Raw genomic sequence first — 26,284 nt, forward strand, 5'->3', positions numbered from 1 at the left:
TGCTGTTAATACACGAAACGCGTACTTTCTTACCTATTAAAAACCGCCAAAATGGTGAATTTTTGCGCTGTAAATAATTGTGGAAGTCGGGGTAACCGTGAGAGACATCTATCCTACTTCAGAATTCCAAAAGCGAAGAGAAATTAAGGTAAAGAGTAGCGAGAGCTGAAGGGCCAACAACAGCTAAAGTGCTTGGAGAGCATTCGCCGTGCAGATATCGAGATTGAAAATATTGGGAATTATCGCGCTTACTCACTGCATTTCATCAAGGCATTATTTGTGTTTTTTTCTTGATTCCTTTGGTATCTAAAATGTTTCAGAAGTGATAAATCTGGCTGTAAAATTTTAAAATCGCCCATGATTCTGAAGTGGGTTTTTACATGCAAAATGAAAATGCTTCTGAAGTTAAATTTATCATTAAAAAAATCTCCAGACTTATGAGTGGTGTGTGGAAAAGTAAGTTTTCTATCATTATGGTATTGAGATGTATATTTTGGCAAATAATAAAATGTCCTGACAGCTTAAACACCCACTCCCTTTCAATAGGATATTGTCAATTTGCTGAGATCAATTATGTCCAATTAACAGGTAACAATTATGCCATTCCTCGGCTTGCATCTGAGTAAAATGTAATTCAAAACCCACGTACGGTTTGCGATTATTTTAAGGATACTGCCAGCCCATCAGTTGTGAGTGACTGAACTGCCAGCCCACCAGCCATGAGTGACTGCACTGCCATCCCACCAGCCGTGAGTAAGTGAACTGTCAGCCCACCAGCTGTCAGTGACTGAACTGCCAGCCCACCAGACGTGAGTGACTGCACTGCCAGCCCACCAGCTGTGAGTAAGTGAACTGACAGCTCACCAGCTGTAAGTGACTGAACTGCCAGCCCACCAGCTGTGACTAAGTGAACAGCCAGCCCACCGACTGTAAGTGACTGAACTGCCAGCCCACTAGTCGTGAGTGACTGCACTGCCAGCCTACCAGCCGTGAGTAAGTGACTGAACTGCCAGCCCACCAGCCGTAAGTGACTGAAGTGCCAGCCCAATAATCCATTCAGTCCATCCTCTCCCCCTTCTCTCTCACAGAGTCTGTCACCTGTTTTGGGCAGAATTTCTGGCAGTTTCTCAGCTGCCAGCCTGCCAGGCCCGAGTGAGTGTACTGCCAGGCCTCAGTGACTGAGCTGCTGGCCCAAGAATCGATTCGGCCCACAATGTCCATACTATCCCTCTGGAAACCAGTCCCTTCGGTCCACAACACCCATACTAGCGCAACAGAAAGCCCCCCACCCCACTGGCCTGCAATATTGGAATTGGTGGAGAGGTGGAATATTGCGTTGGGTGACCATCCCTCCCGTGTGATGCTGGGACCCAACGGGTCCCATTTAGTCTAGTACTCCTTATCAATTTGAAATGAATAGTTTTCCATTATAATGTTTACATTCTGTTGTTATGAATTGTGCATGTAATAAGGAAAAAACACTAAGTACTTTACAAAATTATTTTGTATCCTTGAAATCGTAGCTGCTGTAATGTGAACCTGTGGAGACGAGAACACTTTGCGAGTGTCTGGAATCTTTTAACAATGAGCAGGCAGATGACCATCAGCCAAAATCAAACAACGAGCCTACTTTTTGAAAACAAATTACATATTCAATTGGGTAGATCACGGTGATTTTTAGTCAGCATTTCTATCATGGATTTTCTAACCTGGTTTGGATAGGTTTTGCAGTGAAACTACTTTGTCTTCATAACCAGAAGAGTAAATGTTTTATTTTGCTTTAAAAACTCTTTGTTATTCAACCTAATGCCATATAGAAACGCAGACATAGAAACATAGAAAATAGGTGCAGGCGTAGGCCATTCAGCCCTTCGAGCCAGCACCGCCATTCAATATGATCATGACTGATCATCCATAACTAGTACCCCGTTCCTGCTTTCTCCCCATATCCCTTGATTCCGTTAGCCTTAAGAGCTCTATCCAATTCTCTCTTTAATACACCCAGTGATAAAATGATAAAACTGACAACCAAATAAGAGAAAGAGAAATGTAATAGAAAAGGCACATGGTGTAAACTAGTGTAGTCTGGTTACCTAGTACCACTGAATATTTATTTCTTCCATTATTGATTATTGTATTTAATTTTGAATGTTTTGTGTTAATAGACCTGTAATGCTGCCATAAGTAAGAATGCCATTGTCCCATTGCTGGTACATATGCCAATGAAACTCTTAACTCCAATCTTAATTGGAACCCTTCAATGGTGATAGGTTTGGTAGAACATTGGAATGGCAGAAACGTTGTTACACATTAAAAAACCCCAACATTCTATGCTTTGTAGGAAGGAACTGCAGATGCTGGTTTAAGATAGACACAAAAAGCTGGAGTAACTCAGCAGTACACTCAGCATCTCTGGAGAAAGGGAATAGGTGATGTTTCGGGTCGAGACTCTTCTTCAGACTGAGAGTCAGGAGAAAGGGAAACAAGAGATATAGATGGTGATGTAGAGAAATATAGAACAAATGAATGAAATATATACTTGCTATTGAGGGAGTGCAGCGGAGGTTCACGAGGTTAATTCCCAGGATGGCTGGACTGGCATATGATGAAAGAATGGATCGACTGGGCTTATATTCACTGGAATTTAGAAGGATGAGAGGGAACTTATAGAAACATATACAATTCATGAGGGATTGGACAGGCTAGATGCAGGAAAAATGTTCCCGATGTTGGGAGAACCCAGAATCAGGGGTCACAGTTTCAGAATAAGGGGTAGGCCATTTAGGACTGAGATGAGGGAAAAACCTTTTTCACCCAGAGGGTTGTGAATCTGTGGAATTCTCTGCCACAGAAGGCAGTGGAGGCCAATCAACTGGATGTTTTCAAGAGAGCGTTAGATTTAGCTCTTAGGGCTAAAGTAATCAAGGGATTTGGGGGGAAAAGCGGAAACAGGGAACTGATTTTTGATGATCAGCCATGATCATATTGAATGGTGGTGCTGGCACAATGGGGCAAATGGCCTACTCCTGCATCTATTTTCTATGTTTCTATGCTATGCAAAAAGTAACGATGATTAAGGAGACAGACCATTGTTAGCTGCGTGCTAGGATGAAAAAGCAGACAATGAGACTCGACTCAATGATGCTATGCTTTATTGTTTGTGCTGTGTCATTTTATGATATTAACAAAGAGTAATGCTGATGGGATGTAAAGTAATAGTGTTGTGGAGACAGAGTGTATGGCTTTGACGTGCCCATCCACATAATGTGAGGAGGAGAAATACTTGTAGAGATTTCATTACAAAGTATATGGAGCAAAGTGAATAAAGACAAACGGCATCCTATTATAGAATGTTGTTGATTAGTGAAATAGGCAGACAGGATGAAGCAAATGAACACTGAGTTATAGGGTAATCATTTCAATAGCGAGGCTGATAGAGGCAATGTGAGTTAAAAGGTGCAATTTTAAGGGAGTGCAGCAAGAGGGAGACTTTGGGGTGAAAGTATACAACTTTATTATAGTATATAGACATTAGACAATAGACATTAGGTGCAGAAGCAAGCCATTTGGCCCTTCGAGCGAGCACCGCCATTCAATGTGATTGATACAAACAGATTTTAAAAAAGCTGTGGGAAAAATTAACTTCTGGACTTTATTAATACATGACAAAAATAACAAGATTATGCTCAATAGAGATGCACGGAACTGTAGATTAAAACACGAAGTACCAGAGTAATCGAGCAGGTCCAGCAACATAGGTTCATAAGACCTAGGAGCAGCATTAGGTCATTCGGCCCATCGCGTCTGCTCTGTCATTCAACCATGGCTGATCTATTTTTCCCCCTCAACCCCATTCTCCTGCCTTCTTCTTGTAACCTGTGACATATTGGAGTGAATGGATAGATAGTGTTTCAAGTCAGGATTGTTCTTCATACTGCTTGGAGTAGGGGAAGGAAAGGTACAAAATATAACGCAGAGGGAGAAGGGAGAGCTGGTGCACGGAGTATAGATGCTTTAGATCCTGGGTGGGCTCGAGCTAGGAGGACGGGGAATGGAGTGAGAAGCCACAAGGCGTAGGATGATGCTAAACATTTGTAGTTCTCCGGCTGAGCTTCAGTTAGAGAATAGTATTTGATTCTGAACCCAAATCATTAAGGAAGATGATAAGCTTGAAACAGAATGCGGAAATAATTTACTGGAATGATACCAGGACAAAGAGACTGGTTATCAGAGCTGCGAAAATCAATATGAAATTTAATAGAGATGCTCAGAACTAATTCCAATAGTGTAAATGACCATTTATATTGACAGAACCACTAATAACCAGAGGAATATGGATTTAAGGTAAAGGCCCAAAACTCTGAGGATTTTATTTAAAGGCAGTTTGTTGTTATGATCTACAATGCATTGTTTGACCGAGTAGTGGGCGCAGAATTATTGGTAGTATTCAGGGAATAAAATGAATGGAGTTTTGAAGCAAGCCTGTTGATGAGGTTGCAGAGTAGTTACAATGAACTATGAAGTATGATGAGTCATAGTCCACTCACCCAACCTGCGAACAACATGCCCCATCTACACTAGTCCTACCTACCTGCGTTTGGCCCATATCCCTCCAATCCTTTCCTGCTCATGTACCAATCCATGTACCTGTCCAAACGTTCCTTACATGTTGTGATAGTATACAGAATACAGAATGAACTAAGATTTTAAAAAAAAATTTAACAGAAAAAAAAAACTATTGTGGAAAACGTTAATTTTAAAATTCGTTTTTGACTTTAAAATTCCTGCCCGAGATTCTTTTGTTTTCATAACACAACTTGGGCATCTTTTATTTTAAAATTTCTATTATCAGCTCTTTCAGATCTAGCCTATAAACATTTGTGCTTCTTTATCCCACTCATCCTTTAAGATGCTCCTTTACAGCAGCTTCCAACCACATCTAATGACATTTAGCCTTGGTATCCACTCCTGCCTGATTATGCTCACATGAAGCAGGTGGAGTGCTTTGATTTATTGCACTGAAAGCCAGCAGAAATTGTGATTATCAGTTATTCGCACAGCACACAGTGGAAAAATATACTTACGTAGGAAATTGTTACACTTCTCTTTCTTTAGTGATTGTAATAGGCAATTCTTGTGCAAAACAGCAATGTGATGGAAATCACAAAGTGGCAAATGGGGTGAGAGACCATTTTCACAAAGCCATCAACAATTCTTTCTCAAACGTGTGGTAATTTGCAAGACGTAACTTTGTTCTTCTTTGCTGCAACCATGTGTACCGCGCGCCTTTTGTTGCTATCAGGTTGGAATCATAAAATAGTTTGTAAACTATTTTGTAATGAAAGTATATTTGTATATGTTCACACTTTAAGAATAAGGAGTAAGCCATTTAGAACGGAGATGAGGAACTTTTTCACACAGAGAGAGTGGTGAGTCTGTGGAATTCTCTGCCTCGGAGGGCGGTGGAGGCAGGTTTTCTGGATACTTTCAAGCGAGAACTAGATAGGGCTCTTAAAAATAGCGGAGTCAGGGGATATGGGGAGAAGGCAGGAACGGGGCACTGATTGGGGATGATCAGCCATGATCACATTGAATGGTGGTGCTGGCTCGATGGGCAGAATAACCTACTACTACACCCATTGTCTATTGTCTATTGTCAATAAAAACACGTCCAAGCCATAATAATCACTTGAAAGTCACATTGGTGTGAAAACCTGGAGCAATGCACATTTGTTTCATGTTTCGGGTTGAGACCCTTCTTCTGAAGTTCTGAAGTTCTGCAGTTCCTTCTTATTTGTTTCATGCTATTTTCAGTTTACAAACAAGAACTAAACACCCACCAAGCTTCTCAATTGAACAGATTAGCATTTTTGTTTTATTTATTGTTGCCATGAGGACGTCATTAGTTTGAATGCACCAATACTATAATAGGTTAGGCTGGTGGATTGATTAGGAAAGAACTGCAGATGCTGGCTTAAATCGAAGATAGACACAAACAGTTGGAGTAACTCATCGGGCCAGGCAACATCTCTGGAGCGAAGGAATAGGTGACGTTTCGGGTCGAGTCTGAAACATCACCTATTCCCATTCTCCAGAGATGCTGCCTGACCTGCTCAGTTACTCCAGTTTTTTGTGTTTATCTTAGGCTGGTGGATTTAGGCATTGAGAAGAAATCTATCAGTAACGACTAAGAGTGGGCACTGAAGTCGTTGGAAAGTCCCAGAAGCATAATTGGATGAATAAAATAGCAAGAGTAAAACAGCAGAGGAGAATAGGAACAGAATTGAGTCATTTGACCCCTCGAGTTTGCCACTCCATTCCATTCCATCAAGGTTCTCAAACTCCTCTCAGTGAAAGTTCCACGTTGACTCAGTTGTCCAATTTTTTGGAAATGTACCTCCAATGGTGTAGCCTCTACAACTCTCCTGTGCAGAGAATTCCAGAAATTCACCATCTCCCCTAAAAAATCCTAATTATCCTCCCCATTCAAGATTCTCCAACTAGTGGAAATAACTTAACTTTGCCTTTGTCCTGCTTGGGTAAGATCTTATACGTTTAAAAAAAAACACACCTCATTCTTTGAAATTTTAAAATATTCTAACAAATTTGTTCTCTTCAGCTAATCATGAATGGACAACTCTTTCATCCCAGAAATGAGCGAAGTGAATCTTTATAAAATAAAGCAGTGTTCCAGGACACTATATATTTGTACCAATGTTCTTTGCTTTCAAGCTTCAACCCCGGTCTATTAACCTATTCACTGCCAAGTTTTCCCCCCATTATTGACCATGACAGGGGTGTCAACGGTTATGGGGAGAAGGCAGGTGAATGGGGATAGGAGGGAAAGATAGATCAGCCATGAAAAAATGGCGGAGTAGACTTGATGGGCTGAATGGTCTAATACTGCTTCTATCCCTTATGACCCGAGTATACTAGGCAAGGCACTGAATAAGTTAAAGTCCAATAAACCGTGTGCTATCCTAACTACGTATCTATATAATCAAAAGTCTCCTCCTGACCACTTCCTGTTTGCACTGTGCTTTGATTTTAGAAAAAACGCTACCACATATGGCTGTGATTTTTTGGCCATCTTACCCAGAGTCCTCCTTCGCTGCGCAGGCCCCGAGGAATTTTCCCATCGATGAAAAGTAAAAGACTTATTAGTGTTTAAAAAATCTTGAGATTCTCTCTCCTGTCAATCCGCCACGAAGGCCACGCCCCTTCCGGTGGGAGGGGGGAGGGACTATAAAACCCAGAAGTGTGGGCGTGGCTCAGTCTGTTTGCAAGATGGCGAGAGAGAGGTCACAGCTCTCTGTCTGAACTGGGAAACTACAGAACACTGTGAGTATGCAATGTACTTGAATAAATTATTTGCTAGCCCAAAATGAAAATGAAATGAGTTGTTTGGCCTGCCCTGTGCTTGAAACTGCAATGGCAATGGAAATGAAGTGAAAATGCAATAAGCTGTTTGGCTTGAGCCTGCCATGTGCTTGAAACTACAATGGCAATGGAAATGTAGTGAAAATGCAATGAGCTGTTTGGCTTGAGCCTGCCCTGTGCTTGATAATGCAATGGCAATGGAAATGGAGCGGAATTGCAATCAGCTGTTTAGCTTGAGCCTGCCCTGTGCTTGAAAGCGCAATGGCAATGGCAATGAAGTGAAAATGCAATCAGCTGTTTGGCTTGGCCTGCCCTGTGCTTGAAACTGCAATGGCAATGGAAGTTAAATGAAAATGCAATGAGCTATTCGGCCTGCCCTGTGCTTGAAACTGCAATGCAATTGGAAATTAAATGAAATTAGTTGTTTGGCCTGCCTGAAACCACTAATTTCGGCCCACATGGCCCCTATTAGCCGAGAAACTGGTCCCTTGTGCCCAAAATGCCCGTATTAGCCCAGGAGGAGCATTTTGGCCCAAAAGGCCCGTGCCAGGCCAGGAAAAGTCCAGAAAATTGCCTTTCACTGAGGTTTCACTCTTTTTTTTAAGAGCCCCTTCGGCCCATCAGGCATGTACTAGCCCAGGAGTCCCTTCGGCCCATCAGTAAGTATTCCCCTTGCAAGTATTAAAGCTCACCCCAGTATTTTTTCCCTCCCTTCATTGGCTCCCTGTGAGATCCAGGCCAGGATAGACTTTCCTCCTTCATTGCTGTGATCTGCAGAAAAAGATGAAAAAGTCTAAAATTGATTTTCCACCCTCCCCCTTCTCCCTCAGAGTCTCTCACCTGTTTTGGGCAGAATTTCTGGCAGTTTCTGAGCTGCCAGCCCACAAGGCCTGAGTGACTGAGCTGTCAGCCCATCAGGCCTGAGTGACTGAGCTGCCAGCCCACCAAGCCTGAGTGACTGAGCTGCCAGCCCAAGAATCCATTTGGCCCACAATGTCCATACTAGCCCTCTGGAAACCAGTCCCTTTGACCCACAACACCCATACTAGTGCTCCAGACCCCCCCCCCCCCCCCCCCCCGCTGGTTAGCAATATTGGAATTGGTGGATAGGTGGAATATTGCATTGGGGGACCAGGCCTCCCGTGTGAACATGGGACCCAACAGGTCCCACTTAGTCTAGTATTACCTATATGCTAACATTTTGGGTTTCATGCACATCAACCTACTCCACAAGACCATCTGTAGTCCATTCATTTGAAATCTCCTTCCATTTAGATGATGATCTGCCTTTGAATCCTCCCTTTGAATTGCAAGACCTCACGTTTTCTTGCATTAAGCTCCACTTGCTAAGCTTTTGCCCACAAAGTGCTGGAGTAACTTAACAGGTCAAGCAATGGCACTGGTTCCCACCCAAAATGCCATCTATCCATGTTCTTCAGAGATGCTGCCTAGCCTGCTGAGTTACCTCCAAAGAAGTACAGGCATGTAAGCTAATTGGCTTGGTAAATGTAAAAATGGTTCCTAGTAGGATAGTGTTAAATAAGTATGTAAGTAAGTAAGTTTATTACCCAAGTATTCACATACAAGGAATTTGCCTTGGTGCTCCACCCACAAGTAACAACATGACATACAGTGACAGTTACGAATGACTCAGAAAACACTAAACATTAATAATAATAAAACATTAATGATAAAACACCATTGATCAAGCATGTGAACCAACAAAATACCAGATCAAAGGGAGGCTACAGATTTTTGGCTGTTGAGTAGAGCAACTACTCGTGGATAAAAACTGATTTTATGTCTGGCTGTGGCAGCTTTGACAGTCCGGAGTCGCCTTCCAGAGGGAAGTGATTCAAAGAGTTTGTGACAAGGGTGAGAGGGGTCAGAGATGATCTTGCCCGCTCGCTTCCTGGCCCTTGCAGTGTACAGTTCATCAATGGAGGGAAGGTTGCAGCCAATAATCTTCTCTGCTGATCGGATGATTCGCTGCAGCCTCCAGGTGTCGTGCTTGGTGGCTGAGCCAAACCAGACCATGATGGAGAAGGTGAGAACAGACTCTACGATGGCCGTGTAGAATTGGACCGTGTGCGGGGATCACTGGTCGGCGCGGACCTGGTGGGTCGAAGGTCCTATTTCCGCACAGTGTCTCTAAACTCGAAACTCGAAACTAAACTCCAAAAACCTCAGCTCTTTCTGTATTTTTTTTTGTAAATCAGCATTTGCAGTTCCTTGTATCTAATTTTTTCCCCAATCACTCAACTAATCTTTTTGCAAAGTCCAAATATCCTCATCGTAGCTCTTCTGTCAACAAACTAAATTGAATTTATGACAGTGAAGAGTCAAGTTATTGCTTTGCTTGGATGAAGAAATGACATCGAAAGGGATAGAGAAGCAAAGAGATCTGGGAACAGAGAAATATAAATCACTCTAAGAAGCAGCAGAATGAACAGGGCTACAGAAGATGCAAACAAAGTACTATAGTTTAAGAAAGAACTGCAGTTGCTGGAAAAATCAAAGTTAGACAAAAATGCTGGAGTAACTCAGCGGGTGAGGCAGCATCTATGGAGCGAAGGAATAGGTGACGTTTTGGGGCGGGACCCTTCTTCAGACTGGGGTGCCTGGGGAAAGACAACACAAAGGGTTGAACCCCTGTTACATTTACATAGAACTTTCATTAGGTTCAAGCAAGCACCACGTGGGGTCTGAGTCTCCATGTTACCAAATAAAGAATTACAGAAGATATATTCATGGCTCATTACAGAAGACAGAGGGTATTACCATCAATAAAGATTGGAGGAGTTTGCTTTCTATTCCCTGATAAGGAGGCTCAATGTATTTGATTATGAATGTGTCCAATAAGATAGATGAGGAGAGACTGTTTCCATGTTACAGAATCTAGAAAATGGCGGAATAAATATGGGATAGTCACTAATGGATCCAATAAAATATTTAGCGGAAATTACTAGAAGGGTCTCGACCCGAAAAGTCACCCATTCCTTCTCTCCAGAGATGCTGCCTGTTCCGCTGAGTTACTCCAGCTTTTTGTGTTTACCTTCGAAGAGAATAGATTGGTGTTTTATTCAAAGAATGTAGTGATGCTATATTGATGCTATATTGATGATATCGTGATGCAATATTGATGATATATTGATGATATAGTGATGATATTATTGATGATATTATTGATGATATATTGATGATATAGTGATGATATATTGTATTGTATTGTATTGTATATCTTTATTGTTATTTTCCTGAGTACTCACATACCCAGAGGAAACAAAAAAACGTTACTCAAACCAGTGTCCATTCAGTGTGCAGTAAAAAATAAATAGAAATAAAAATACATATATCATGAACAAGTTTAACACTACTCTCAACTAAACATCAACAGGCGTTCCGATCGGCAGCGGCACGACAGTAGCTCTGTCCAGGTTGGTGGTTGGTGCGCGATACTTTGGCAGGGGGCAAAGTCCGTTTAACAGTCTTATAGCCTGCGGGAAGAAGCTGAGGAGCATCCTGCAGGTTTTGCAGCTAATGCTCCTGTACCTCTTCCCAGATGGCAGGATGGAGAATATGTGATGCGATGGGTGGTAGGGGTCTTTGATGATGGAGATGGCTCTGTTGATACATCTCTTCCTGTATATGTCCAGCAAGAAAGGGAGTGGAGCACCAATAATCCTGCTGGCGGTCTTCACAATCCTGTCAAGTTGGTGCCGTTCGTACGCCTTGCAGCTCCCGAACCAGGAAGTGATGCCGTTGGTTAATGTGCTCTCGATTGTCCCCCTATAAAAAGTTCGTAGATGTGTAGTGGGGAGACCTGCTTTACGTAGTCTTCGGAGAGGGTGTAGTCGCTGCTGGGCTCTCGTGACCAGTGCTGTGGTGTTGGTTGTGGACATCAGGTCATCTGACAGGTGGAGTCCTAGGAACTTCACGCTGCTGACCCTATCCACATCAGCTCCATCGATGTGCAGAGGTGTATGGTGTTGTTTTCCCGCCCTCCTGAAGTCAACCACCATCTCCTTAGTTTTTCCCACGTTGAGAATGAGGTTGTGGGATTTGCACCATCCTGTGAGCAGCTCCACCTCCATCCTGTACGCCGACTCATCATTGTCACTGATGAGACCCACCACTGTTGTGTCATCAGCGAACTTGTTGATGAAGTTGTTATTGAGTCTAGCAGTACAGTCGTGTGTAAGCAGACTAAACAGCAGGGGGCTTAGGACACAGCCTTGGGGCGAGCCAGTGCTCACGGCTATGGTTTTTGATGTCCTACTGCCCACCCTGACTGTCTGCTGCCGTTGTGATAGAAAGTTCAGGACCCAGTTACATGTGCCAGCATCAACCCCCAATAGCTCCAACTTCTCCACCAGCTGCTGCGGAATGATTGTGTTAAACGCAGAGCTGAAGTCTATGAAGAGGATCCTGGCATAAGTATTTTTCCGATCAAGGTGTGACAGTACGAGGTTCAGTGTTGTTGAGACTGCGTCCTCTGTGGATCGGTTGGCTCTGTAGGCGAACTGCAGTGGGTCTAGGTCGGCAGGTAGACTCTTTTTGATGTGCTGCATAACCAGTCGCTCAAAACACTTCATTGCTATGGGTGTTAGAGCCACTGGTCGAAAGTCATTATGGCAGGCTGGGTTTGGTTTCTTCGGGACAGGGACGATGGTGGCACTCTTAAGACAGTTGGGCACTACTGCCTGGCTGAGAGAGATGTTAAAAATGTCTGTGAAGACATCTTTCAGTTGCTCGGCGCAGTCTCTTAAAACGCATCCAGGAATGTTGTCCGGCCCTGCAGCTTTGCGTGGATTGATGCTGGCAAAGGCCTTTTTAACTCCGGCTGCGGACAGCCTGAGCGACTGGTCACTGGGAGATGGCAGTAGTGCACGTGTCTGGGTGCTGTTTTTAACCTCAAACCGTGCGTAGAACTCGTTCAGTTCATCTGGACTTCACTGTGTGAATAGAAAATAGTGATATAGTGATAATATATTGATGATATTATTGATGATATCGTGATGATATATTGATGATATTATTGATGATATAGTGATCATATAATTAATGATATAGTGATGATATATATCAAGTTTCGATCCATAATGAAGGAAAAAGGAATAGTACCAAATAATGGAAAGCTATGAGCTGGCAGGAGACTAATGCGGATCAGAAACACTAACATAGACCCAATGGCGAGAATGACCTTTCTCAATGCTGTTACTCTATTATTTGACAGAACACTGCCTTATTTGGGCAAAATAACCAGCTCTATTACTTTGAAAGATAAATATTTAGTTTAGTTTAGTTCAGACATACAGCCCCTTCGGCCCACTGAGTCCACACCGACCAGCGATCCCCGCACATTAGTACTACCCTACACACACTTGGGATAATTTTACATATATACCAAGCCAATCATCCTACGAACCTGTACGTCTTTGGAGTTTGGGATGAAACTGAAGATCTCTGAGAAAATCCACGCAGGTCACGGGGAGAACGTACGAATTTCTTACAGACAGCACCTGTAGTCAAGATCGAACTCTGGTCTCTGGTGCTGTAAGGCAGCAATTCTACCGCTATGTCACCGTGCAGCCCTAATTGGGTTCAGTTTTTTAAACGGTTGTTTTCTGATTATGCCATAAATCTACTACTAAAATGATTACAAAACCGTTGTAACACTTTTTCTGAGGTTTTGTATTGCATCTCAATTTGATTCTTCAAGTCACGTTGAGTTAATTGTCGTATGCACACATACAGTGAAGCACTAATACAATGAGAATCTTGTTTGCAGCACCATCACTGACACACAAACTAACACAAACACACAAAAGCATAGATTATACGTAAATTACACATAACATTTTTTTAGGACCGTCAAATGAAAGAAAAACACTGCAATAGAAAAAGATAAGACATTAATGCAAAATTAGCAAAATAACAAATCGATGGTGGTGAAGAGGTTGTCGGCAGTGTTCCATGGTCGAGGTATGATTAGGGGTGTACAGGTTGGTTCAAGGGCTTGATAATTGCAGGAAGGAAACTTCTAAAACCAGGTTTGGTGTGACCTCTGTCTTCTGTACTTCCTGCTTGATATTTTAGTGAATTAATATCCATTTTGAAAGATAGCATTTTTATCATTGCTCTGGATGAAAATAGTAATAGGTTCACCTCGCGTCTGAAATGTGTACGTAAGGATGTACAGAATAACATAAATTCAGCTCACACCACGTTTGGAGAATTCAAATTATTTTCTTCAAAGGAGCTGTTTTCCCATGTGGTGGATAGGGAGGACAGCGCCACCTAGCGGTTGGGTTTAGTGCCACAGTGGACAATGCATCATTCAATGTGTAGGTACTCCAGCATCTGCAGTTCCTTCTTAAACAAAATTCATTGTGTAGGAATGGATTGCAGATGCTGGTTTACACCGAAGATAGGCACAAAATACTGGAGTAACTCAGCGGGACAGGCAGCATCTCTGGAGAGACGTTTCTGGTGGAGACACTTCTTCAGACCAAGAGATATGGAAGGGTAAGGTGTGAAAATAACTGATCAAGGCAGCCGGTGATCTAGGATATGTAGATCAAGTATCATTGTTAGTGATGGGGAAGGTGACAATGAGGCATACAATCAGTAACATTAATCAGGAGGGCAGTGAAACTAGTTGGAGAATTAGGGTGGGGGAGGGAGTGAGAGAGAACGAAAGCAAGGGTTACTTGAAGCTTGAGGTCAGTGTTCATACTGCTGGGGTGTAAGCTGCCCAAATGAAATGTGATGTGCTGTTCCTCCAATTTGTGCTGGGCCTCACTCTGACAATGGAGGAGGCCCAGGATAGGAAGGTCAGTGTGGGAATGGGAGGGGGAGTTAAAGTGTTTAGCAACCGGGAGATCAGGTAGGTTTAGGCGGACCGAGCCAAGGTGTTCAACGAAACGATCGCCGAGCCTGCGCTTTGTCTTGTCAATATACAAGAGTCCACACCTGGAACAGGGGATACAGTAGATGAGGTTGGAGGAGTTTCAAGTGAACATCTGCCTTACCTGAAATGACTGTCAGGGTCCCTGGACAGAGTCGAGGGCGGAGGTAAAGGGACAGGTGTTGCATCTCCTGCGGTTGCAGGAGAGTACCTAGGGAGGGTGTGTGTTGGGTGGGAAGGGATGGGTTAGCCAGCGAGTTGCAGAGGGAACGGTATCTGCAGAAAGCAGAAAGGAGTGGAGATGGGAAGATGTGGCTAGTGGTGGGCTCCCGTGGCAAAAATGTCAAGGATTATGTGCTGTATGTGACGGCTGATGGGGTGGAAGGTGAGGACTAGGGGGACACTGTCTCGGTTGCGGCTGGGGGGAGGGGGAGCAAAAGCGAAGCTACAGGATACCGAGGGGATCCTAGTGAGGGCCTCATCTGTGATGGAAGAGGGAACCGTCCGTTCCCTAAAGAATGGGGACATCTCAGATGTCCTGGTCTGGAAATCGTTCATTTACTGTTTTTAATCCGGCTGATGCCACGACCACTGACCAACGTTATCTCACCTTGGTTCAAAAATAAAAATTGTATCATAATTACTGTAACCAATAATTTTACAACATGGTTTTTATCCAATTAAAATGAAACATTTGTCCCAATGTGCTGCAGTAACTCAGCAGGTCAGAGCATCCCTGGAGAATGGATTGGTAAAGACACCTATCCATGTAGCAATGTTACAAAATTTTGAGATTTTAAAAATGAAGTCTGCAATTTATCCCATCAGATAAAGCATAAAAATAAGTTTAATTTGACACCTAATTCACTTTCATATCTTCAGTATTAAAAAAGTTATGGCCATTTTCATACTCGGAAATTAGCATCTTGTTCCCTATTGATTTTCCATTGACTTAACACAAAAGCTGTGATCGAGGACAGTCTTAAGCCCATAACTTTATTAAAAATTAAGAGAACTGAAAGAAATTTTCAGTTATTATAGATTGAAGCATTCTGAAACAAATATTAAACAATCTTACTTGGATGACCTGAAATTAAAGCACATAATTAGTTAGTTACCCAATTGTAGCTAATTCCAAAATTCAATTACTAGATCTAAACATCTTTCCATTTCTTAAGGAAAGATTAACATCAGGGGAAACGGAAACGGGAGATATAGATGGTGATGTGGAGAATAAAAGAACAAATGAGTAAACAATATGCAAAAACGTAATGATGATAAAGGAGATAGATCATTGTTAGCTGTGGGCTGGGTGAGAACGAGTTACACACAATAAGACTCAACAAGACAACTTTGTAGCTGGCACGACTTGGGAGGGATGGAGAGAGCGGGGATTTGCAAGTTTTATTTGAAGTTAGCGAAAACAATATTCATACGAACTTTTTTTGCATATCTTTCATTCATTTATTCTATATCTCTATATATCACCGTCTATATCTCTCGTTTCCCTTCCCCGTGAGTCTCAGTCTGAAGAAGGGTCTCGAACCGAAACGTCACCGATTCCTTTTCTCCAGTGATGCTGTCTGACCCGCTGAGTTACTCCAGCTTTTAGTGTCTATCCAGTTTAAACCAGCATCTGCAGTTCCTTTCTGCACACAAATATGCTTGCGCTCATTTTGCCGGTCACTCTTAGACATCCATTATTCATCTCTGCATAATGTAAGATTCCTTCCTCTTGTGAGATCAGTGCTCTAATTGATCATATCATAAGGCAAATACAATGCTAGCATTTACTACATATCAAGAGGACTGGAATACAAAAACAGATGTATTGCTAAGGCGCTGATCGGGCCGCATTTGGAGGACTGTGAGTAAATGTTGGCACCATATCTGAGGAAGGATGTGCTGGCTCCAGAGAGGGTCCAGAGGAGGTTTACAAGAATGATTCCAGGAATGAGTGGGTTAGCATATGATGAGCGTTTGACAACACTGGGCCTCTACTCACTGAAGTTTAGAAGGTTAAAGGGGGATCTTATAGAAACTTACACAATAATGGAAGGCTTGAATAGAGTGGATGTGGAAAGGATGTTTCCACTGGTCTGAGAGTCTAGGACCAGAGGTCATAGCCTCAGAATTAAAGAGCGCTCTTTTAGAAAGCAGGTGAGGAGGAGCTTTAGTCAGAGGGTAGTTAATCTGTGGAACTCATTGCCACAGAGGGCTGTGGAGTCCACGTCGGTGGTTATTTTTAAGGCAGAGATAGACAAATTCTTGATTAGAATGGGTGTCAATGGTTATGGGGAAAAGGCAGAAAAATGGGACTAGGAGGCAGAGAACAGCCATGATTGAATGGCGGCGTGGACTCGATGGGCCGAATGGCCATATTCTACTCCTATGTTTTGTGAAATTGTGAACTGTGTTCTTTGTTATAGTTTTGTCCTGATCAACTGTGTGGCTGATGGACCTCTCAGTTTGGATTCTGCAATCGGATGCTGCTTGAAAGACATTCAGAGGAAATATTCCCACCTCCTGGTGCCACAGACCTTTAATGCAATGAAGAATTAGCTGACAAAGGAATGTGGCAGTCAGCAAGTGTAGGACTGCACACATTCACCCATTCATTCGTAATAAAGCAGGTTCATCGAACATTTACTTTGAAGTGCGAGTATTTAGTTCCTCTGAAGCTATAAAAACATCAGCTTTGCCAACTTTTGTCTGAGGCAATGAAGATTAATGCTAACTGCAAATACAAAGCCTGTAGTAAATCAACGACACATTCCACTTCTCTGTCACTATTCCATATATTTGTCCTTTTTTAACAGATATCTTGTCTGTGAAACTTATATTTCATTTTATTGATTTAAAAGTAATTCATGGGTCACAAATATAAGCTAGATAGGTTCAAACTTATTTCCAAATGTGTTTTGTGGGGTTGAAGGGGAGTATGTAATGAAGCTTGTCTCCACAATATCTGTGTCAGGGCTATATCATAAAAGAGAAATGCAACCAATGTGTACGTTGTCGAAGATAGACACAAAATGCTGGAGTAACTCAGCGGGTCAGGCAGCATCTCTGGCGAAAAGAGGGATCTTCTTCAGACTCGACCTGAAACGTCATAGGGTAGATAGGGTGGTAAAGAAAGCTTTTGGTTGGCTGGCCTTTATAAATCAGAGCATTGAGTATAAAAGTTGGGATGTTAAGTTAAAATTGTACAAGGCATTGGTGAGGCCAATTCTGGAGTATGGTGTACAATTTTGGTTGCCAAATTATAGAAAGGATGTCAACAAAAGAGAGGGAGTACAGAGGAGATTTACTAGAATGTTGCCTGGGTTTCAGCAATTAGGTTACAGAGAAAGGTTGAACAAGTTAGGTCTTTATTCTTTGGAGCGCAGAAGGTTAAGGGGGGACTTGATAGAGGTCTTTAAAATGATGAGAGGGATAGACAGAGTTGACGTGGATAAGCTTTTCCCATTGAGAGTAGGGAAGATTCAAACAAGAGGACATGACTTGAGAATTAAGGGACAGAAGTTTAGGGGTAACATGAGGGGGAACTTCTTTACTCAGAGAGTGGTAGCTGTGTGGAATGAGCTTCCAGTGGAAGTGGTGGAGGCAGGTTCGATTTTATCATTTAAAAATAAATTGGATAGGTATATGGACGGGAAAGGAATGGAGGGTTATGGTCTGAGTGCAGGTAGATGGGACTGGGGAAAATAAGTGTTCGGCGCGGACTTGAAGGGCCGAGATGGCCTGTTTCCGTGCTGTAATTGTTATATGGTTATATGGTCATCTATTCCTTTTTTCCAGAGATACTGCCTGATCTGCCGAGCCCCCCAATATTTTGTGACCATCTTCACAGTAAATCAGCATCTGCAGTTCCTTCCTACACATTCAAGTCAAGTGAGTTTATTGTCATGTGTCCCTGTATAGGACAATGAAATTCTTGCTTTGCTTAAGCACACAGAAAATAGTAGGCATTTACTACAAAACAGATAAATGTGTCCATATACCATGATATAAATATATACACACATGAATAAATAAACTGATAAAGTGCAAATAGCAGAAAGTGGTTATTAATAATCAGAGTTTTGTCCGAGCCAGGTTTAATAGCCTGATGGCTGTAGGGAAGTAGCTATTCCTGAACCTGGTTGTTGCAGTCTTCAGGCTCCTGTACCTTCTACCTGAAGGTAGCAGGGAGATGAGTGTGTGGCCAGGATGGTGTTGGTCTTTGATGATACTGCCAGCCTTTTTGAGGCAGCGACTGCGATAAATCCCCTCGATGGAAGGAAGGTCAGAGCCGATGATGGACTGGGCAGTGTTTACTACTTTTTGTAGTCTTTTCCTCTCCAGGGCGCTCAAATTGCCGAACCAAGCCACGATGCAACCGGTCAGCATGCTCTCTACTGTGCACCTGTAGAAGTTAGAGAGAGTCTTCCTTGACAAACCGACTCTCCGTAATCTTCTCAGGAAGTAGAGGCGCTGATGAGCTTTTTTGATAATTGCGTTAGTGTTCTCGGACCAGGAAAGATCTTCAGAGATGTGCACGCCCAGGAATTTGAAGTTCTTGACCCTTTCAAACATCGACCCGTTGATATAAATGGGGCTGTGGGTCCCCCTCCTACTCCTTCCAAAGTCCACAATCAGTTCCTTGGTTTTGCTGGTGTTGAGGGCCAGGTTATTGCGCTGGCACCATATGGACAGTTGCTCGATCTCCCTTCTATATTCTGACTCATCCCCATCAGTGATACGCTCCACAACAGTGGTGTCGTCAGCGAACTTGATGATGGAGTTCGCACTGTGGTTGGCTACGCAGTCATGGGTATAGAGTGAGTACAGCAGGGGGCTGAGCACGCAGCCTTGAGGTGCTCCCGTGCTGAGTGTTATCGAGGCTGACACATTTCCACCAATACGAACAGACTGTGGTCTGTGGATGAGGAAGTCGAGGATCCAGTTGCAGAGGGATGCACAGAGACCCAGTTCTGCGAGTTTGGTAACCAGTTTGGAGGGGATGATTGTGTTGAATGCCGAGCTGTAACCGATGAATAACAGCCTGACATATGAGTTTTTGTTGTCCAAGTGGTCCAGTGCGGAGTGGAGGGCCAGCGAGATCGCATCCACCGTTGATCTGTTGTGGCGGTAAGCGAACTGCCGTGGGTCCAGGTTTTTGTCGAGGTAGGAGTTGATTTGCTCCATGATCAGCCTCTCAAAGCATTTCATCACGTATCGAAGTTCGCTGTGGTCTTTATGAATACAATCCAAGCTAATTCTACTGCATGCCCGGCATCATTCTCTGCCTTACATTATTTTAACACTTTCTTTTAAAAGATGCAGTAGTTTCAGCTGGAGCCCCCTGTGTGTGAAAGCAGTTCATGCTTCAATAACATTGCACAGTGCTTATCTTACTGTTATGGTTGGCTTTGATTAGGGATAAGTCAATATCAGTTTAGATTCTGCATTAGGAGTGAGAGGCAGTAGGACAGATTACCAGTATATGGTAACATGGGGCGAGACTGGTGGGACCAGATGAGGGTGGGTTTGGTGGAGGGTGGTGGGTAGAAGGGACCAGTGGTGGGGGAAGGGGATGGGAAAAGTAAATAATGGAGAAGAAACCTAGATGGATAGGTGAGTGTGTGTGAGAACATGGGTGAGTGTTGAGCTTCAAAGGTCATCTTGAGCTTCTGTTACATGTCACTTTATGTGCACCTTCCTGCTCCAACTCCATTCTGTCCGCCGTCAGTCTGCCGTGATGCTAAATGTGAATTGGAAGAACAACATCTCACCTTCCGCCTGGATCGTTTACAAACCACTGGTATGAAATATAAATGTTCCAATCTCATATAACTCACACTCCTCCAAGTTTTCCACCCAGGAACACTCATCTGACCATCTATCTTTCTTCTTCTTTGTTCACCTCCTCTGCCTCTTCCCTATTCCCACCTGGTACCCACTGTCCATCATCCCATCCCTTCATCTGGCTCCTTTGATGACATACTAGTCCCTGTCTCATCCTCCTCCCCCACTCCCCCAGATGTACAAAGTCATAGACAATAGACAATAGATGCAGGAGTAGGACATTTTGCCCTTCGAGCCAGCACCGCCATTCAATGTGATCATGGCTGATCATCCACAATCAGTATCCCATTCCTGCCTTCTCCCCATATCCCCTGACTCCGCTATTTTTAAGAGCCCTATCCAGCTCTCTCTTGAAAGTATCCAGAGAACCGGCCTCCACCACCCTCTGAGGCAGAGAATTCCACACACTCTCAACTCTCTGTGTGAAAAGGTGTTTCCTCATCTCTGTTCTAAATGGCTTACCCCTTATTCTTAAACTGTGGCCCCTGGTTCTGGACTCCCCCAACATCGGGAAAATGTTTCCTGCCTCTAGCGTGTCCAAACCCTTAATTATCTTATATGTTTCAATAAGATCCCCTCTCATCCATCTAAATACAGAGTATACAAGCCCAGCCGCTCCATTCTCTCAGCATATGACAGTCCCGCCATCCCGGGAATTAACCTTGTGAACCAACGCTGCACTCCCTCAATAGCAAGAATGTCCTTCCTCAAATTTGGAGACCAAAACTGCACATAATACACCAGGTGTGGTCTCACTAGGGCACTGAACAACTACAGAAGGACCTCTTTGCTCCTATACTCAACTCCTCTTGTTATGAAGGCCAACATGCCATTCGCTTTCTTCACTGCCGGCTATACCTGGATGCTTACTTTCATTGACTGATGAACAAGGACCCCCAGATCCCGTTGTACTTCCACTTTTCCCAACTCATAGAGTGATACAGTGTGGAAACAGGCCCTTCGGACCAACTTGCCCAAACGGCCAACATGTCCCAGCTACACTAGCCCCACCTGCCCGTGTTTGGTACAATCATTCCTTTTTCCTCTCAGTCTGGTTGTAGGATCTCAACACAAAATATTAACATTCACCATTTATCACCTTGGATGATGCTATTTGACCTGCTGAGCTCTTCCAATGTTAAGTTTTTTTTTTGTTCCAGATTCAAACATTTGCAGTCCGATTTGTTTTCATGGTAGATTTGTATTTGTTATCAATATAAGATGTGGTGCTGAAAGTTTTCATTGACGGCCAGCAGTATACAGTCCTGCTCCATTGTCCAGGCTTGGAGAATTAGCTGGTTCATGTCACAGTGTCTAAGATAACCATCAAAATATCTAGGAGAAGGGTCTGAATGTCTGAAGAAGGGTCTCGACCCGAAACGTCACCCATTCCTTCTCTCCAGAGATATCTTGCCGTCTCAGTACCAGAGTTCCAGAAATGTTTAGCAAGTTTGCAGACGACATTGGTGGAGTTGTGGACAGTGAAGAAGGCTGTCAAAGAATATAACAGGAAATAGGTCAGTTTGAGGTATGGCTGAAGCAATATCAGGTGGACTTTAATCTGGGCAAAGTGTGAGGTGCTACACGTTGCCAGATCAAATCAAATCGATGAGCCCTCCACTGTCAGAGTGAGGCCAATGCAAATTAGAGGAACATCACTTCATATTTCACTTGGGCAGCTTACACCTCAGCGGTATGAACATTGATTTCTCTAACTTCAAGTAACCCATGCTTCCCCTCTCTCTCCATTCGTCCCCCATCCTAATCATTGTACTGGTTTCACCGAATGTAGACACAAAAAACTGGAGTAACTCAGCAGGACAGGCAGCATCTCTGGAGAGAAGGAATGGGCAACGTTTCGGGTTGAAACCCTTCTTCAGTCGTCTACTGTGTTTCATTGTCTGTACTGGTTTTCATCTAGCATAGCTAACAATGGCCTGTCTTCTTTATCATTGTTACCTTCTTGCATATCTTTCATTCATTTGTTCTATATCTCTCTATATCACCGTCTATAACTCTCATTCCCCTTTCCCCTGACTCTCACTCTGATGAAGTTATGGTTCCTGCTGATCCCTCTGCTGAGTATGAGGATGGCATGTCCATTTATGTTTAAGTGCCTTCACTTGTGCATTAATATCATTTGTGTTACCTATTGAGTTCCCTGTTGAAGTGTTAATGTTAGTCTCTATCTTTGCTCAGTCTTGCATTTTTTCATGCTGAGTCTCCTGCTGAGCCAGATGAGTCTGAAGAACAGGCCCTGACCTGAAACGTCGCCTATTCCCTCTCCCCGGAGATGCTGCATGTCTTGCTGAGTTACTCCAGCGTTTTGTGCTAACTGGAGGACTTCTGGCAGTGGCGGCAGCAAGATGGAGGTGCCCGCGGGCAGAGCGGACAATCCTTCACCATCCTCTGCCCACACCGACTCCAGGACCTGCCGAACTCTCCTGGAATGGAGCAGCATCGGAGCGGCTGAGATCGGTCAGGGGTCCAGCAGACAGAGGCCCGAATCCCAGAGTTGCATCAGGGGCCGTTGAGAACAAAGGAGGGGGACCGTGAGGTAAGGGGGACCAGGCACAGGGGGAGTGGGGGGAGACGTCAAGAATTAAGGGGGGAGGGAACCATTGGGGCAAAAAAAGGGGTACTGTAACTTTGGCAGTGCCCTTTATGTTGCAACACTTTGTATACCTTGGTATGCAAAACAAAGCATCTCAGTGTGACTGGTCACATGTGACAATGACGGTATCTACTCTAATCTAATCTAATCTGTACACTTGTTGTTTAGGATTTCCCTATGCCGAGCCTTGCAGCGCTGTAGGTGGCTGCTATTTGTATACATTGGGTATACTGCAAATAATCTCACTGTGCCCAGTCACACAGGACACTAAAGTATTGCATTCCATTCTTGTTTATCAGTAAAAGCCGTTTTGAATTTAACTTACTACTGACTCCCGTGTCCACATTGCACTTGGGTCCACTGGTCTCTCGATAACGTTATAACATACTGTAGATTGGGTAGTCAGTCACAACCTCTGTCTCAGGGTGGAAATGTCATATAGAAAGGCTGTGGATATGCAGGGAATGGAGGTATAGGATTTACAGTGCTTGTAGATAAGTGATAGTCTTGGTATCATGTTCAGCACACACATTGTGGGCTGAAGGGCCTGTTCTTGTGCTGTACTGTTTTACATCCTATATACTTTTATGACTAACAAATTAGCTTTCTCCAGAATGGAAATACAAATTAATCGATAAACATTATAATCCTTCTTGAGGCAATTTGGTTGGCATTTAATAAGCTGATAACAGTTTGGAGAAAGTCATTTCACAATGCTGAAAGAGAACGATAATGTAACTCGCACAACATAAAAGATGTAAGGGACCAAGTATAATGAGCCTTAACTTATAAATGCAGATACTAATATAATTCTAACCCAGCTAAATGTTTTGCCTATTAAAGCATGGGAGACGATGCACTTTCTACTTCAGGCTGGAATATGACCACATTTATAAAGAAAAGACATAGAGTGATATAGTGTCTTTGATGACTGCAAGCAGAGTAAGCTTATAAAACGTCACCTATTCCTTTTCTCCAGAGATGCTGTCTGACCCTCTGAGTTACCCCAGCTCTTTGTGTCCATCTTCGGTTTGAACCAGTGTAAAATGACTTGCTTGTCACACAAAGTCTTTTACTATATAACTTTATTATAGGCACTACACACACTATGGACTAGCTGTCCGTGGTCATCACTGGAGCTAGAGAGAGAGCTGGAGGTGGGGAAGCTACAATTATACAAGAGACAATGGGGAGTGGTTAGTAGTGGTGAGGTCACTATGTTAAAGGAGCATGCACTGATCTACAACCAGCATCTGCAGTTCCTGCCCACATAGAAAAGTGTTCTTTGGTGGATGAAGGGTATTTGATCTCTGTGTGATCCCTGTTTTAGGAAAATGGCAGCTTCCAGTCTACAGGAAGCAAGTTGCGACTTGAAAAAACACCGTGCGTCGAACGTCATCACGTCGCGTCATGCCACGTCACCGCCCCATAACGCCGTGAATTTTTCAGTGACCTGGTACGCCAGTCAATGATGCCGGCAGTTGCAGAAAACATCTCCAAGTGGGACAGACCCTTTACACTTATTCAAAGGACAGCAGAAGCAGAGTTTTTGAACATTTTTAAGACAGAGAAAGCAAGGGAGTGAAATGTTTCTGCGTACAGATGAAAATGCAGTGTGGATGTGACAATCTAATCAGCCTTAATCATATTAAATGGCAGACCAGACTTCAGTGGATGTAGTCTATTCCTGCTCCTAATTGTCTGTTTTTATGTACATATTAATGAGGGTTTTCACACCCAGAGGAGAAAGGTTGAACCACTTTCTTGGCGAGCTCTAGCATCTCGATCTCCAGGATCTATCCGAGAGAGAACCACATTCCTAGCTCGTTCTAGACACATCTGGTTGGCACTGGTAACCAACACAAGACCTCTCTCCTGCAGTGTACAGGGCCTGCCCCACTTGGGCATCATTTGGGCGACATTTAGGCGACAGCCGAAAAAGAGGTTGGCACGTGGTGACGCGGGCGTGACGCGTAGTGAGGCGTGGTGACGCATGTAGCGACACCCGGGAACGTGCGGTGCCTCCCTTTCGCCCCAGGAATTTGGAATGTTCAAAATCCAGAGGCGACATTTGGGTGTATCATCATGTCATGCGCCCAGTCACACGCTGACCTATGCTGCCCTGTGGGTGATGCCCATTTAGGGTTAGGGTTGGGGTTAGGGACCACAGATGGGGTGTAAAATATTCTTCCTTCAATGCATGGATTTTAAACATTAATATATTAAATTTAATACATTAAAACCACTTATGCAAATGAAAAGATGTCTGAGTCGTTCAGTTTTGTTTATAGATGTATTGGTCTGCTTCCAGATCCGATCACCGTCTCTTTTAACAGGGATGGATTCAGTGAGTGTAGACTGAACTCCCCTCTCCTCTCTTCCCCCCTCACGCCCCCAGCCCTCTTTCTCCACTCCCCCCTACCCTTCTCCCCTGCCCTCTCCCCCCCTTCTTCCATTCCCCCCTCTTCCTCCCTTCTTCCCGCTCCACACTTCTCCCCCTTATCCACTACCCACCCTCCCCTCACATCCCCTTCCCCCCCATTCCCTCCCTTCTCCCATTCTCCACCTCCTCCCTCCCCCCCACTTTCCCCGGCACCCCCCATTTGTGGACCCAGCTTGTGACCAGCGATCCCCCGCACACTATCCCACACACGCTACAGACAATTTATACAAACCTGTGCGGCTTTGGAGTGCGGGTGGAAACCCTAACCCTAACCCTAACCCTAACCCTAACCCTAACCCTAACCCTAACCCTAACCCTAACCCTAACCCTAACCCTAACCCTAACCCTAAAGGGCCTGTCCCACTGCGGCAACCTAATTCGCGACTGTAGAAGAGTTTGCCCTCGATTAATACTCATGGTCGATACGAGGTCCTCGGAGGTCTTTGTAACTCCCCTTCATGCTCAAGAGTAGTCCCCACATACTCGAGGCCTCAGCTAGGTCGCAGCATTTTTTTCAACATGCTGAAAAATGCCCGCGAGTAATATAAAAGGTCGTCATGGAAAAAATAGATATTTTTTTACTCGTAGGTTTAGTCAAGGTAGGTCGTAGTAGGTCGTAATGTTATCGTAGGTAATCAAAGGCACTCGAAGGTAATCGAGGGTATTTGAAGGTAAAGCTCGTTGAGAAAAAGAATGTAAGTAAACCGACCGGTAATGTTAAATGCCCGCTAAACTTTATTAAAAGTTGTCTGGCTTCTTAAAAGTATCTCCATTCCTTCTCCCCCCCTTCTCCCCCCCCCCCCTTTCTCCCCATCTCCCCCCTTCACGCTCTCTAAAGGACTTACCGTAACTGTGCCAGCCGTCTTTTACCTTCCAGTTCATCGTGGGTGTGAATTTCAGACAGCGCTCCCCCGCCTTTGCAGTGTGTGTGTGTGTGTGTGTGTGTGTGTGTGTGTGTGTGTGTGTGTGTGTGTGTGTGTGTGTGTGTGTGTGTGTGTGTGTGTGTGTGTGTGTGTGTGTGTGTGTGTGTGTGTGTGTGTGTGTGTGTGTGTGTGTGTGTGTGTGTGTGTGTGGTGGGACAGGCCCT

At 43.8% G+C, this 26,284-nt stretch overlaps 1 long non-coding RNA gene across 1 annotated transcript; it reads left to right on the forward strand.

Annotated features, from left to right (window-relative positions):
- Positions 1–4,628: 4,628 nt before the first annotated feature.
- On the forward strand, positions 4,629–25,699 carry LOC116981603. Its single transcript, XR_004414244.1, has 3 exons — positions 4,629–4,677; positions 11,703–11,708; positions 25,686–25,699. It is a non-coding gene; the product is annotated as an uncharacterized LOC116981603 (long non-coding RNA).
- Positions 25,700–26,284: the final 585 nt, after the last annotated feature.

Source organism: Amblyraja radiata, chromosome 15 (assembly GCF_010909765.2).
Source record: "Amblyraja radiata isolate CabotCenter1 chromosome 15, sAmbRad1.1.pri, whole genome shotgun sequence".
NCBI lineage: Eukaryota > Metazoa > Chordata > Chondrichthyes > Rajiformes > Rajidae > Amblyraja > Amblyraja radiata.